The sequence below is a fragment of the Lontra canadensis genome, unplaced genomic scaffold (assembly GCF_010015895.1).
Source record: "Lontra canadensis isolate GAN:19392208 unplaced genomic scaffold, GSC_riverotter_1.0 scaffold91, whole genome shotgun sequence".
NCBI lineage: Eukaryota > Metazoa > Chordata > Mammalia > Carnivora > Mustelidae > Lontra > Lontra canadensis.
In genome coordinates, this window is record NW_022631085.1 from 5,540,414 (window position 1) to 5,554,551 (window position 14,138).

Here is a 14,138-nt window from a genome sequence, read left to right on the forward strand (position 1 = left end):
CTCTGCGCACGTTAATGGTGTCCTCTACAAAATCGGGGTCCCAGTAGCTACATCATCGGGTTAGGATAAACATTCAGGAAGGTAGTAAGGGTGGAAGCATTTTGAAAAATAACGATTAAATAACACGTGGTCCCCTTTTCCTGTTGGACTCTGAGTCACTCAAGAACAAAGATTCTTTGACCTTTGAAGACATTTTTAATCCCCGGTTCTTAGCCAAGGATTTGATATTGACTAGGGGGCTGGATGGATATTTGTGAATGAAATAAATTGCTGATATCTGGGTGAGCTCTTACTACAGACTGTCTCATTTAACACAGCCCCATGACATACATAGCTATGGTTATCAATGCCATCTCAGAGATGAGGAAGGGAAGTCTCAGAGAAGTTGAGTAAGTTTCCCAAGGCCACACAGTAAGGGGTGAATACCTCTGCTCTCTGCCCTCTGCACTGCCTCTCCCAAACACCGTATTCAACTGGCCATAGGCTGGTCTCCCAGGCCCAGAAGCCACTTCATAAGCACAGAAGGAGGAGGCCCCATAGCTGTGAGGTCAGTTGGGCCCCATGAAAGCCTGGGAAGAAACTCAGAGGCCTGGGAGCCTGTAGATTGGACTGGAGCTTCCCAGCCTGCGCATCAGGAGCCCTGCTCTGCACATGCTCGGCACGCAGACCTCCGGCTGCCTCGGGGACGGGTGACAGGTGCCTCTCAGCCCCGCCAGCCCACTGCAATGGGGAGGAGGTGTCAGGACCCAGTAGCATCTCCTGGAAATACCACGCGGGGCACAGACCACACCACGCACGCCGCTGGTCGCTGCCACCCCCTGTAGCTAACATCTCATTAATGTTTATTTACTTCTCCGTTACTCAGTTCTTTTTTTTTTTTTTTTTTTTAACGAACCAGGTAATACATCCACCAGGTAAAAATTTCAAATGGAATAAGAAAATATACAACAAAAAAACAGATCTTTTTGCCCCAGACCCCGGAGGCTCTCTCTCCACAAGTCACAACTGTTTTAAACATCTCTCTGTGTCCTTCCAAAGTGTTTCAAACATCTATAAACCTGCGAGTGGACAGTGACCTCTAGTCCTTTAAACCACACGCACACGCGGTTTTTGTCCAGTGCTGAGGCCTTTGGGCATTTGGGCCGGCCCTTAGCATCATTCGATGTGAATCTGGCACATTCCCTTCACGGCTGCCTGGCCATCCATGGAATGGCCCCCGTCTCATATTGATGGGTGCTTATGTCTTATTATTCCAAGCGATGTTGAAGCGAGCTCTTTAGATCATCCGGCTTTGCTCTCTGAGCAGGATGTCCGCAGGAACCCAAGTCCTAGTCGTGGAAATGCTGGGTCAATGCCTGCGTGTAGTTTTCATTTCAAAAGTTACCGCCTCCCATTGTAATGGCCCTGGCTCGCTCTTCCCCTCAAATGTGGGAGTCTCTGGGACAGACACCCCCTAGCCCCTGCCGTGTGCCCCCCCCCCACCAGGTAGACTCTCTCTTGGGACACAAATTATAAACCAAAATCGTGAGGCTGGCCGGCCTTTAGCAGATTTTTTAAAATCATGTGGTTTATATAACTAAGAAATGTTCATGTAAGTGATTGAAAAGACCTCCTCGTGCGAAGAGAGATGTTTATGATGTAATATTAAATGAAAAATACAGAATACAAAGATGATTCTTTTTTTAGAAAAGATTTTTTATTTATATATTTGAGGAAGAGAGAGAGAGCACAAGCAGGGGGCAGGAGCAGAGGCAGAGGGAGAAGCAGACTCCCTGCTGAGCAGGGAGCCTCACGAGAGGCTTGATCCCAGGATCCGGACCTGAGCAGAGGGCAGATGCTTAACCATCTGAGCTCCCCAGGGGTCCCCCCCACCCCCAGGATGATTCTTAAACTGCATTAACATCGATGGGAACCAGTTAAAAATACAGATGCCAAGTCAGTGCACTTGGGGGAGAGCAAGGACAAGAACTGTCTTCTGAGCAAGTTCACCGAGAGATGCCGTGTACCCCTGGGAAGTTTTATATTCACTCTAATCTCAAACATGATTGGGGTGCCTGGGTGGCTCAGTGGGTTAAGCTTCTGCCTTCGGCTCAGGTCATAATCCCAGGGTCCTGGGATCGAGCCCCGTATCGGGCTCTCTGCTCAGCGGGGAGCCTGCTTCCTCCTCTCTCTGCCTGCTTCTCTGCCTATTTGTGATCTCCGTCTGTCAAGTAAATAAATAAAATCTTTAAAAGAACAACAACAAAAAAAAACCAAACCGCGTCATTGTGGACTGAGTGTTTTCCCAGCAAAAAGCATGTTAAAACTTGAATAAGGTCTTTGGTTAAGAAGCATATCGGAGCTCTTTGTTGTAATTTGCAACTTTCCTGGAAACTGGAAACTTCAAGGCCTCATGGAACCAGCTCATCATCACCTTGGAGAGATAATAATGCTTTTCTGATGCTTGAATCCTAAGGCATCATAATATGCCTCCTAGCACCTAAAAAAAAAAAAAAAGAAAAAAGAAAAGTCGAATATCAGTTATCTCCAAACACCTTACAGGTGGAAGTCCCCACTGCCTCCTCCATTAAAAAAAAAAAAAATACTTATCAAAGTCAGCAAATTAACATTGATACGGTACTCTAATCTATATGGATCAGTTTTTCCCCAAAATGTCCTTTACATACTTTTTTTTTCCAAAAAACAAAAAACAAAAACACCTCTTTCTCAATGGTTCAGGATCCAACAAGCCAGGATTACATACTGCCTTTGGTAGTCATGTCTCTCTCATCTCCTTTCATCTAGAACGTTCCTCAGCTTCCCTTTGCCTTTCATGACCTTGACATTTTTGCAGAGTGCAGCTAATTATCGTGTAGCGTGTCCCTCAGTTTGGGTTTGCCTGAAGTTTTCTTGTTATTAGATTCAGGTGATGCCTCTCGGGCAGGAAAGTCACAGATCGATCTTGGGGTTTTCTTTGCACCTCAGACGAGGAGGCTCGGGTGCTGGCCTGTGTCATTCCCATGTCTTTAACTCCCACCACTCAATTAAGATGATACCCGCCGCGTTTCTCCACTTAAAGCGGCTATTCTTTCCTTTGTCATCAAGGAGTAATAATATGTGGGGAGTTATTTTTGAGACAAAGTGAATATTCTATTTCTCGTCAAACCTTCACACTTTAATTTTAGCTTCTACCGACACTGATGACAAGTATGACTGTTGTCAAAACTTACTGCCCGAGAAGTCCGGAAGCAAGTATGTATCAAAGGACTTTGACCTCCCAGTTATATTTCAAGGAAAATAATCTTAACGTGTCAGTTTCATCTCCACCGACCTGGAGGAGGGGGAGGAAGAAATCCCAAGGAAACAAGACAGGATGGGAACAAAGATTCAGGTGCAGAGATTTTCACAGCAACATCACTTACAAGAGCACCTACGTCAAGCAATAGGAGAAATCGATAGTGAGAAATGTGAAGCAGTCATTTAAAACAATGTTTCTGAAGGGTTCATTTTTTCAAGAGGGATGAGATTAAGTAACCAAAGATAAACTATAACGCCACATTGGCCAAATGCACTTCAGCGTCCTGAGTTGGATCCTAGAACAGAAAAGAGAGCACCGTGACAAATTCAGTGGTGAAATTCAAATGAAATCCATAGTTGAATTAATAGTAACGTACCAAAATTGAAGTCTTGGTTTTAATAAGTGTATATAGTACGTGAGATATGCACATTAGGGTGAAGTGGTCTGGGTTATACCGGAACTCTCTTTGCAGCTTCTCTGTAAATCCAGAATTGTTACAAAATAAAAAGTCCAGGGACGCCTGGGTGGCTCAGTTGGTTAAGCAGCTGCCTTCGGCTCAGGTCATGATCCCAGCGTCCTGGGATCGAGTCCCACATTGGGCTCCTTGCTTGGCGGGGAGCCTGCTTCTCCCTCTGCCTCTGCCTACCACTCTGTCTGCCTGTGCTCATGCTCTCTCTCTCTCTCTCTCTCTAACAAGTAAATAAAATCTTTAAAAAAATAAAATAAAATAAAATAAAAAGTCCACTTAAAAAATTTGACTTGGGGGGCGCCTGGGTGGTTCAGTTGGTGAAACCTCTGCCTTCAGCTCAGGTCATGATCCTGGGGTTTTGGGATTGAGCCCCACGTCGGGCTCCCTGCTCAGCAGAGAGCCTGCTTCTCCCGCTGCCCCTCACCCCGTTCGTGCTCTCTCTCTCTCTCTCTTCCAAATAAATAAAATCTTTTAAAAAAAATCTGACTTGGGAGTGATGGATCTGTTTATCGCCTTGAATGTGGTGATGTTTCACGACTGTATACGTGTCAAAACATATTAAGTTATATAAATTAAATACGTGCAGGTTACTGGATGTCATTTATGCCTTAATTAAGCTGCTTTTTTTTTTTTTTTAAAGAAAAACTAGGCGCCCCTGGGTGGCTCAGTTATGTGTTCAACTTTTGATTTCACCCAGATCGTGAATCTCGGGGTCCTGGGGTCGAGCCCCGTGTTAGGCTCTGTGCTCTGCGAGGAGTCTCCTCAGAGATTCTCTCTCTCTCCCTCTGCCCCTCCCCCCAGCTTATGTGCTCTATCGCTCTCTATCCTTAAAATACAAAAATAAATCTTTAAAAAGCACTTGAGCTCCCAATTGCGTTAAATACACGTATAGAAAAAGTGCTGGCCGCAACGTATCACGATGTCAGTGGGTATTGGTTTCTGTCACTGGTGGGATTACAGGTGATGATCACTTTGATGTTTATAATTTGCAATAAAGTTTTATGGTTTCTCAATGCCTTATAATGGCCGCGCAAGAGTTGAATAAACGGGGTGGGGGAGATGGTATTTTTAAATGGGGCGACTCGTAATCATAAAGCTTTGCTTCCGTGTCTGCAGTGTCTGGCTCAGAGTGAGAGTGGAGCGTGGTCCGGGCCTCAGCTTGTTAAGAGGATGCAGGTGCGGAAAGAGGCAGACCCACCCCCCCCGCCACAGCTGAGGCCCCTCAGATGCCCTGATCATAAGGAAGCCTTGAAAATACACACCTAGCCATCCAGATCCAGGAGCAGCGGTCCTCAGACTTGCCTTCCTGAGTGTCTGTGTGTGTCTATGTGTGTGTGTGTGTGTCTGGGTGTGAGTACACAAGGGCACCTGCTAGAGTTTGCTTGTGAAAAGCAGATCCCCAGACCCCCACCCACGTCAGCTGTGACTCGTGGTGCTGGGGTGGGGCCGCTTTGGGTGAGTCTGACCAGGTGCAGGAGATCGAGACTCCCCCCTCCGAGGTCCCGAGGGGCCCTTAGCGAGTCTGCACAAGGCTCTGCCTGGGGTCGTCAGCTGCAACCATGTTAACCCGCCTGCCTTCGAGCGCCGCTGCTCCCCACCTAGACCCTCTCTGGCCCTCCTGCAGATCCGCGAGAACGTCCCCGGGAACCAGGGAGGTGAGTGGCGTCTTTCTTCTCTCTTTAGTCGGCTTCAGACCAGCCTTGGACCAGGCCTCTGAGGCTTCGCTCAACTCTGGGGAGTCCCCTTGCTGCTGGATTTGGGGAGGGGAGGGGAGGGGGTTAGCTGAGCATGACCGGAGAAGCGTGGAGGCAGAATGGCTGGGGGGGGACGGAGGCTGGGCTCGCAGGGGGATGAGGCAGCGTGCACAGGAGCCCCTGTGAGGGCTGCAGGGACAGACAGCGTCGCTAGGTGACAGGGGAAGGACCGGCTGCTGGGTGCTGGACAAAGTTTTGTAAAAATGGCTGGTTGCACATTTGAGATCCTCTTTTTGGAGAGCGAGGACCGAGGCTTGGGTAGGAGATGCCCGTGCCAGGAGCAGCCACTGGCTCCTTGGTCATAACTCCACCCAGGAGACACAGGTGTCCATGTCCTAGCTCCAGTGGCACGAGGACCCAGGAATTGTGGTGGTCTCTCCAGTGGGTCTTGGCGAGTCTGCTTGCTGGAAGGTCCTCCTGGGAGGACCCTGAGGGGGGACTGGGTCTCTCAGCCAGCATGGAGGAGCCCAGCTGAGGGCAGGAGAGGGGCCTGGGGCAGCACGGGAGAACTTGAGTAAAGAATGGCTTTTTATGATCTGGCTGTGGGCAACTGTGAAGTAACTGACCGTTACCATATTATGGCTGGAAACAAGGCCAGGATTAGGGCTGCCCGGAGAAGGGGCCCCAAGCCCAGTTGGGAAGTCAGGGAGGGCTTCCTGGAGGGAGGCGGACAAGCAGGGCTTACACCCTTGGAGGCAGAAGTCAAGGGCAATTATGGGCTGAGGGAGCTTCTCTAGCTAAGTGAAACTGGGGAACTGGGGGCGGTAGGGGCAGGCGGAGGTAGGAAGAACGGTCTTGGACCTGTGGTTCTCACACTGATCCGGGACAAGCGGCAGCGTCACCTGGGAGGTTGTGGAAATACGCTTGCTCAGGGTCCACCCACACTGGCCTCAAACCCTAAGGGTGGGGTTCAGTCCGCTAAATTTGGGTACCACGCCTGGGGATGCTGATTCCCCGGGAGAAGTCTGAGAAACGTGGTTGTTGAGCAACTGAAATATCCGTGCCCGGGTCCCATCACCTGCCCTTTGAGACACCAGCGGGTGGGGTGGGGGGTGGCTGTGGGGCCTGACTTTGACCCAACCTGCTGGGTCTCTTGCAGAAATTACTGACCCTTAAAAAAAAAAAGTGCTACTATGGATATGAAATCGGTGACTGAGTCTTGGAAGGGGTCCTTCCAAGGGAGGGAGGTGTTCTCCCTGGTTATCTCCAGCTGGTCCTCCGTGCTGTTTGCAGAGGGACAGTGGGGGCTGGAAGCTGTAAGTGCAGGACAGTTGGTCCACGCCGGCCCTCGGACTGGCCATGGCTTTGCTCGAAGGGAGACCTTCTCCGAGGGGTGTGTAGATGGCTGGGAAGAAGCCCCCTGCTTCCGGCTTGCAGCAGGCCAAGGGTCTCCCCACTGCAGGGTCCATCTGACTTTTCAAACCCAGCTGGCCATCCCCACCCCCAGTCTTGGTCCCCTGGTCCCCCGCGCGCCGCTCAGCCCGGGAAGTAGGTGCTGTGTTCTTCCCTCTTTTTGGATGAGAACAGAGAGAGGTTCAGCAACATCAAAGCAGCAGCCCAAGCCTACAGTGAGGCCCCGGCCCAGGTGTCCTGGCAGCAGGGACCCACGATGCGCTGACTGCTTCCCACCCACACTTCCTGGCCTCGAGCTGATAAATGGCAAGGGTCTGGGCAGGGCATACACCCACTACCCGATTCTCCACCCCGCAGACGATCCCGCCGATTTCCGGGGCACCTGCCAAGGGCCGGGCACTCAGGATGCTTTCAGCTAGATGGCAGGGACTACTTTGGATTCAGAGCTGGAGGTCGGGCTGGTGGGGTCCACAGCAGCCCCCTAGCGCAGCCCTGGGGATGTCCCACCCGAGCACCGTGGCTGTTGGAACTACGAGAATTGAGTGGTATCTGGTGGCCGGAACCCAACACCCAGGGCGCGCTGTGGCTGGTGATGGTCGGTATTTAGGCAGTGATGTGATATTCCAGCAAGGGTGCAGAGGAGGCCCGGGGTCCCCTGGAGGCTCAGGGCCCCAGCACAGCTGTTAGAATCTCATTTCCTTAGGTTCTACACGCTCATCTGACTCCCAGGCTTGGGGAGCCGAGAGAGCCTCCCCTCTCCTGACATGTGCACAGCTTCCCATGGGTCTCTGTGTTTCCCCTGATGTCCCACTTTGTCCCTTCCCCCTGCGCGGCTTGGAGACCTTGAAGTGCTGGGCCCTCAAGCGGCAGCCAGCTGCACCGAAAATGAAATCTCAGCTCCCACGTGGCCACAGAACCCTTGAATCCTGTACCTCTTCCTACCTGTCCGGTGCCAGCTTCCTCCACTCCCTCGCCCCAGCCCCCCAGGTCTTCCTGCAGCTCAGCAAACACGTGCACACTCCTGCCCCCGGGCCTTTGCACCCACCATACCCCCTGCTGGCATGCCTTCATACCTGGTCTCCTGGCTGCCTGGAGGTCAGAGGTCTGCCGCTCAGAGAAGCCCCTTGGCTACCCCGGATCAAGGTCCCCATCGAATTGCAGTAAGAGGGTGTAGTGCTACCAGAAGTGACTGGTGGGTGGCTTCCCTGCCAGTTTTCTTCCCACTCAATGCTCAGCGTCAACAAGGGTAGGGATTCTTAATGCCAGTTTCGCTGGCGTGTACTAGGTGCTCAACTCCTACTTTTCATATAAAAAGCCTCCTTTGTTGCCCTGTGGCCCTTGATGTCATCCTTGACTTCTTCCTCTCATTCCAGTTCGGCAGAAATCACCTCCACGGCTCCTTCTAAGAGCATCCCAAAACCAGTTCTTGCCCCCTGCATCCAAGCCACCACTTGGTCTGAATTACTGGGTAACCTCCCCGGGCTGCTCCTGCTGTCTGCAGTCTCTGGTGCGGCAAACCCTGATTGTGCTTGGGGCTGGGTTGTCCTCTGCTGTGGGGCCGTCCTGGGCACGCTGGGACATGGAGCGGCCTTGCCGGAGTGAGGACCGGTGTCTCCAGCCATGGTCAGATGTCCCCCGGAGGACCCCCCTGCCCTTGGCTGAGAAGCCTGGCCACCAGGAAGCCTCTGGAAGCCTGAAAAGCATACCGTTCCTCCTGCGTGCAGGGCTCCCTGGAGACTTAGTAGCAGCCCGAGCCTGGATCTTGATTCACTCTCATTCTCTCTTACCCACTCTGGACTGGCCTCCCCTGGCCCCCCCAGCTGTCCCTGTGCCCGGAAGCTCCTCGATCCTCTCCAGCTTTCTTCTCTGTTAACTCTGCTCAGAGGCTTTCCTGAACATTCTGTCTCCACAAACTCCCCTTCTCCTCCCAGGGGTGAAACCGGTGAGATCGCGCTGTGCCCCACACTCTGGGGCCGACCTCCTAGGCTGCGGCCCCCTCCCAAACTTGCAGCTTTCTGGGAGCGCGGCTTTTGCTCACCCGCAGGCAAAGCTTCACGGTGCCTGGCATGTGAACAAACTTGACCTTCCCCCTCCCTCCCCGTCCAGGCCCCGCTCAGTCTTCCCGTGACCAACCCCTGCATCACTGGCAACACCAAACCCATCTGTTAAATTCTCACTGTGCCCTTGGTTCTTAGATAAGTTCCAATGGGACTTCTCTGTGTAGAACTTGATCCTTTCTCACGGGGTTCCTCAAAATGCGTTTGGCTCTTCCCCGGCAACTAACTCTTCTCCGTGGCTTTGCACCTGAAAGCCTGACCCTCCCTCTGCGTGGGGACCCTCAGCTGTTTGTCCCGGCATGGCCCCGGATCCAGGCTGGCTACACCCGCTTGGGACATGACCAGGGAGAGCAGAGTGTCCTACCTCCCCCTGGAGCGCTTCTGGGCTGTGACCAGTGACTGTGTCCCAGCCACCGAACTCTGGAGGGGCCAGGAAATTGTAGGTGAGGGGGGGTGGCACGTGGAAATGTGGGCTCCGTGGAAGACTGTCCCTCCCCATCCTGGGCCGGCTGAACACCGGGGACCGTGCACGACTTTGGTCCTACTCCTTTCCACGTCCTGTGTGCCTCATCCTGCCTGACCCCCAGGTAGGTGTCTGGTAAATGATGCTTGCCTGCAGAATTCCCCTTCAGAGGGAACCCCTGCTTATAGGACACGGTTTCATACCCCGACTCTGCCATTGACTTGCTTTGTTGTCTTAGATGCGTCTCTTGGCCTTCATACCTTTGTTTTCTACGGAACGCAGGTGCTAGGACCTGGCCTGCAAAGAGCCTTAGATGTGAAATAGGCCTGAAGGCTTAGCACAGAGCGAGCCCAGAGCCTTGGTGCACCCCCAACACGCTGGCCTTCGCGATGGCCTGTCCTGTGTAGGACACGTACAGAACCGATGAGAATGCTCTTGTCTGACACACTCTAGGTCTTCTTCAGCACTGAGACTTATTCCCCTGAGACTGTTACAACATCTCAGAGGTGGGGACTGAGTTACCGGGGGAGCCCCGTCCCCGGGAGTCTGGCCCATACAGCACCAGTCACAGGGGGAGAGCGTGGGCCACACGTTCCACAGTGCCATCCCAGCCCTCCCGTTTCCTGCTTGCCCTTGGGCAAATAGGTTTTCTGTAAAATGGTAGAAAGGACCATTCCCGTTTCACAAATTGGTGTGAGAATTGTTTGGAAAGGGTTTGGCACGGTGCCCAGCACAGAATAGGTTGTCTCGCAGTGGTTCCTTTCTTTGTGTTGGCCTAATGATCTTCTGGAAAGAAGCCATGCCCCTGAGGGGAGCCCACCATCCCCCATTCTGCCTGGAGAGTTGGGAGCCCCTACTGGTGACTGGGGGGCGGGTGTTTACACGCAGACAAGGGAAGAGCCTGGGGAGGCTTGGGGGCTGTTAGCTCTCGTCCCCACAGTGGGTAGCTTGTGACCTGCTCTGTGCCTGCTTCCCGTCTGCAAACTGGAGGTGTGCAGACTCTTGGTGGAAAACAGAAAGCAGGTCAACAGACGGAACCTACTGCTTTGTTTTATTGGCCTTCTTATTCCCGGCATTACTGACTCTAGCCTGAGAACGTAAGATGTGCCCACCACTTAGGGACGGGGCTGGGGGTCTCCTAGAAAACCCGTCTGGGCTGGCACAGATAAGGACAGTGGAACGGATCGTCCTGGGCGGGGAGTGGAAGGTACCTTTGTGGAAGGGCAGGTCTTGAAATACTTGAAGGATGGGGTTCTGAGGCCCGGTGAGCAGTTTTAGGAGGCGGAGCCAAGAGATGCCCTTCCCTGCTGCAGGGACAGGAAGCTAGTCAGGCCGACTTCTTTCCCAAAAGCCAGGACTGTGCTGCCCAGGGTGACTGCCCCCAGCCATGCCTGGCGCTCGGGCTCTTGAAACGTGACTAGTGGGACCAAGCGATGGTTTAAATTTTAATTCATCTAGAATTCTTGGAAAAGTTAAATACACTGGAGACAAAGTGGGTATGCAAAACTGCTTTTTTCAACGGAAAATCTTTGGAAATTTAAAAACCTTCCAACAAAATCTAGCATCTGGATTGAGGGATGCTGGAAGTTGAAAATACCAAATGGCAAAGAAGTACTACCTTTCCAAAAAAAAAAAAAAAATGTATCTTAATTTTATAATGAGTTAAAATAACACTTCTGATATATTGGGTTTAAAGATATTAAAATTTCACTTGCTTTTAACACATCCTGGGAAGTGTGAAATTACGTGTGTGACTGGCAGGTATCTCCCCAAATGGCATTGCTCCGGGGGGGTCTGTCCTGCTTGATTTTTGGTGGCATTAAATATTTCTGGTATTTTCATTTTGGCCAATATGGCAGCCAAAAAAGTAGCTCATTTGTTTTATTTTTTTTTTCCTTGATTTTTCATTTTTTCATTTTCCTGGGATTACTGGCTTAGAATGCTGCTGACACCTGTTTTTCTGGTAGAGAATTTCTGTTTTTCACCCCGGTTTGTGGAAGGTCCTTCTGTACCAAATGTGCTGCCATTTGCTTTTGAGGTTTGTGGCCTGCCTTATTTTCGCTTCTATTGACGTGAAGAAGTTTAAAATTTTTGTTTGATCAAATACCACGGGATGGAACCCCTTTTTGTCTAGGAATGACACTGTTTGGATTTGGGTCTTATGATTTCGTTTTGATGTGATTGGATTATTTCATCTGGGCTTTGAGAATGTGGTGTGAGGTATTGAATGGATGAGAAATTTGGCTGGGGGGGTGGGCGGGGGGAGGAAATATTTTAACCGTGTCTTAAAGTTCTCAATGGATAAGAGAGAGAGAGAGAGAGAGTGTGTGTATGTGTGTGTGTGTGTGTGTGTGTGTTGGGGAGGGAATCACTGTTGTAGATCTTTAGTTTTTTGTAGGCTTTAGAGTATTTCTGTGTATGTTTTGTCTGACTCTGTAGCATCACATGCCCTTTTTGTGTATAAAGAAATCATAAACTCTGTGATATCAAACGGTTTGCCCAAAGATCGCCAGTTTAGAAGTAGTGGGGTTGGGACCTAAACATGGAAATGCTGAATATGGAGTGACTGACCACACGCTGTGTCCCTGGGGGCCAGAAGAAATGGCACTTTCTTCGATCATGAGCTTGCAGAAGCAGAACGTTCTACTCCTGATGTTGCTTTACTGGGGTGAGGCAAGACCCCACCTTGGGCATCTCCCAGTCGGGTTCTCTGCTCCCATCCCTTGCCCATTCTCTTAGGATGCAAGTAGGTATTTCTGGAGGTCTTTGGCAAGTTCTTACATTTACTGACCAAGTGTGAGTTCTTCTCAACCCTTTTAGGCACCGACATGCTTTATCACCTAGACGTTACAAAGTTCCCTCTGACCACTAGCCGCTCTCCAGACCTCCCTCCTTTCCCTCCTCTGTCCTTGGTTAAGTGTGTCCTGTTCCAGATCTTTTTCTGCACAGGAATATCAGTCCCCTTAGAAAACCTTAGAAAAGACTGTTCCTGGTTTTCGTGTCAACAATACCATCATATATCATTCAATTATTTTTTAACCACTTGTTTTGGAGGGATACCATTACACTTACTTTCCTTCTTTCCAGCTGCTGCACAGTAGATAATGGCACAGATACCCGAGGTTTATCTAGCTGTTTGCCGAGCCCTGGGCATTTGTGTTGTCTGCTGATTTTTTTTTTTTTTATTGTGTTATGTAGGTTACCGTAAAATACATCACTAGTTTTGCCTGTTGATTTTTGTGGTTAACACCATGTTCAGGCTTTCTTGCCGACGCAGGCAAATGCTTTTCCTGGGGGCGGGGTGGGGGAGAGGACGGGGAAAGGTAGAATCTCCATCCAAGGCAGACAGGTAGATTCCTGCCGACATCGGTCTCTGGAGTAGGTTCTGGCAATTTCTGAGCAGCCATGCGCGTGAAGTACTGCATTTGAGGTCTTGGCAATTTCATAGGGAGAAATATTATTTCTTTATTTCCTTTTGCATTTCTCTGATGGCCAAGTAGGTTGAATGCCTTTGCATACGATTGCTGGGTACTTGTCCTTCCTCTCTGAATTGCACATTTATCACCACTACCCACTTTCCTTGTGGCTTATCTTTTACCACAGAAGGTTTTTGCCCCTCTCAAGTGAATCTATGTATAATGGTTCTAGATGACATGTCACATGTGTAATGTCTCCTGGCAAGTTGTTTGCCTTTGAACTTGGTTGCTTTCTTTTTTTTAACTTTGTAAGATAGTAAGATTTTTATTAGAAAGCACAAGTGGGGGGAAGGGGTGGAGGGGGAGGTACAGAGGAGCAGGAGAGGGACAAGCTGCCTCCCCGCTGAGCAGGGAGCATGATGGGGGGACTGGATCCCAGGACCCCGGGATCATCACCTGAGCCCAAGGCAGATGCTTAACTGACTGAGCCACCCAGGCGCCCCTTAAGGTTTTATTTTTTTAATGTCTATACCCAGTGTGGGGCTTGAACTCAAACCCAGGGATCCAGAGTCACACACCTGGTGGCTGAGCCAGCCAGGTGCCCCTGACCCTTTATTTTTTTATATATTTAGGGAGAGAGAGAATCTTTTGCAGGCTCCGTGCCCAGCACTGACCGGTGCTGGGGGTGGGGTGCACAGGGCCGGATTGCACAACCTTAAGATAACGAGCAAAATCCCGAGTGGCTCCGTCTCCTGATTGTGCCACGCAGCCACCCTGAACTTTGCTTTTCTTACGTGGAACCCTAATATCTTAGTATCGCTCACATTCGCCAGTCGTCTTTCATGGCTTTGAAAGCCTCTTACTTGGCGAAGCCCTTTAAAACCCCCAGGACAAACGTTTGTTCATATCTATAGTCATAATTTAATAGTTTTGATTTTTACTAAAATTGACTACATTTTACTGAAATTTTTACTAAAATTTCATGACTGTGGGTCACGAAGTAGGGCTCCAACCTTTGTGGGCTGTTGTTGTAAAATGTACAGCCCGTTGTGCCGGTAGGAACCATACAAGCTTCTCCATGGGAGGTCTGTCCTTTAACACAATAAACCCTCTTCTCTACCTGCCTCTGGGTTGTCCTTCATAGCCATGTTAATTTCTGCTCGGTGTCCCAGGGCTTTGTAATTCATTTCGGCTAACTAGTGAGACAAGTCTCATTGGATTTTCCCAAAATGGTCCCAGCTCTTGTTTTGAATATTAGAGTAATCTTGTCAAACTCTATGAAGACTCTTACTGGGGCTTGGACAAGGGAGTGCATGACATTGACATTTTTATAAAAGTCTATTTCATGA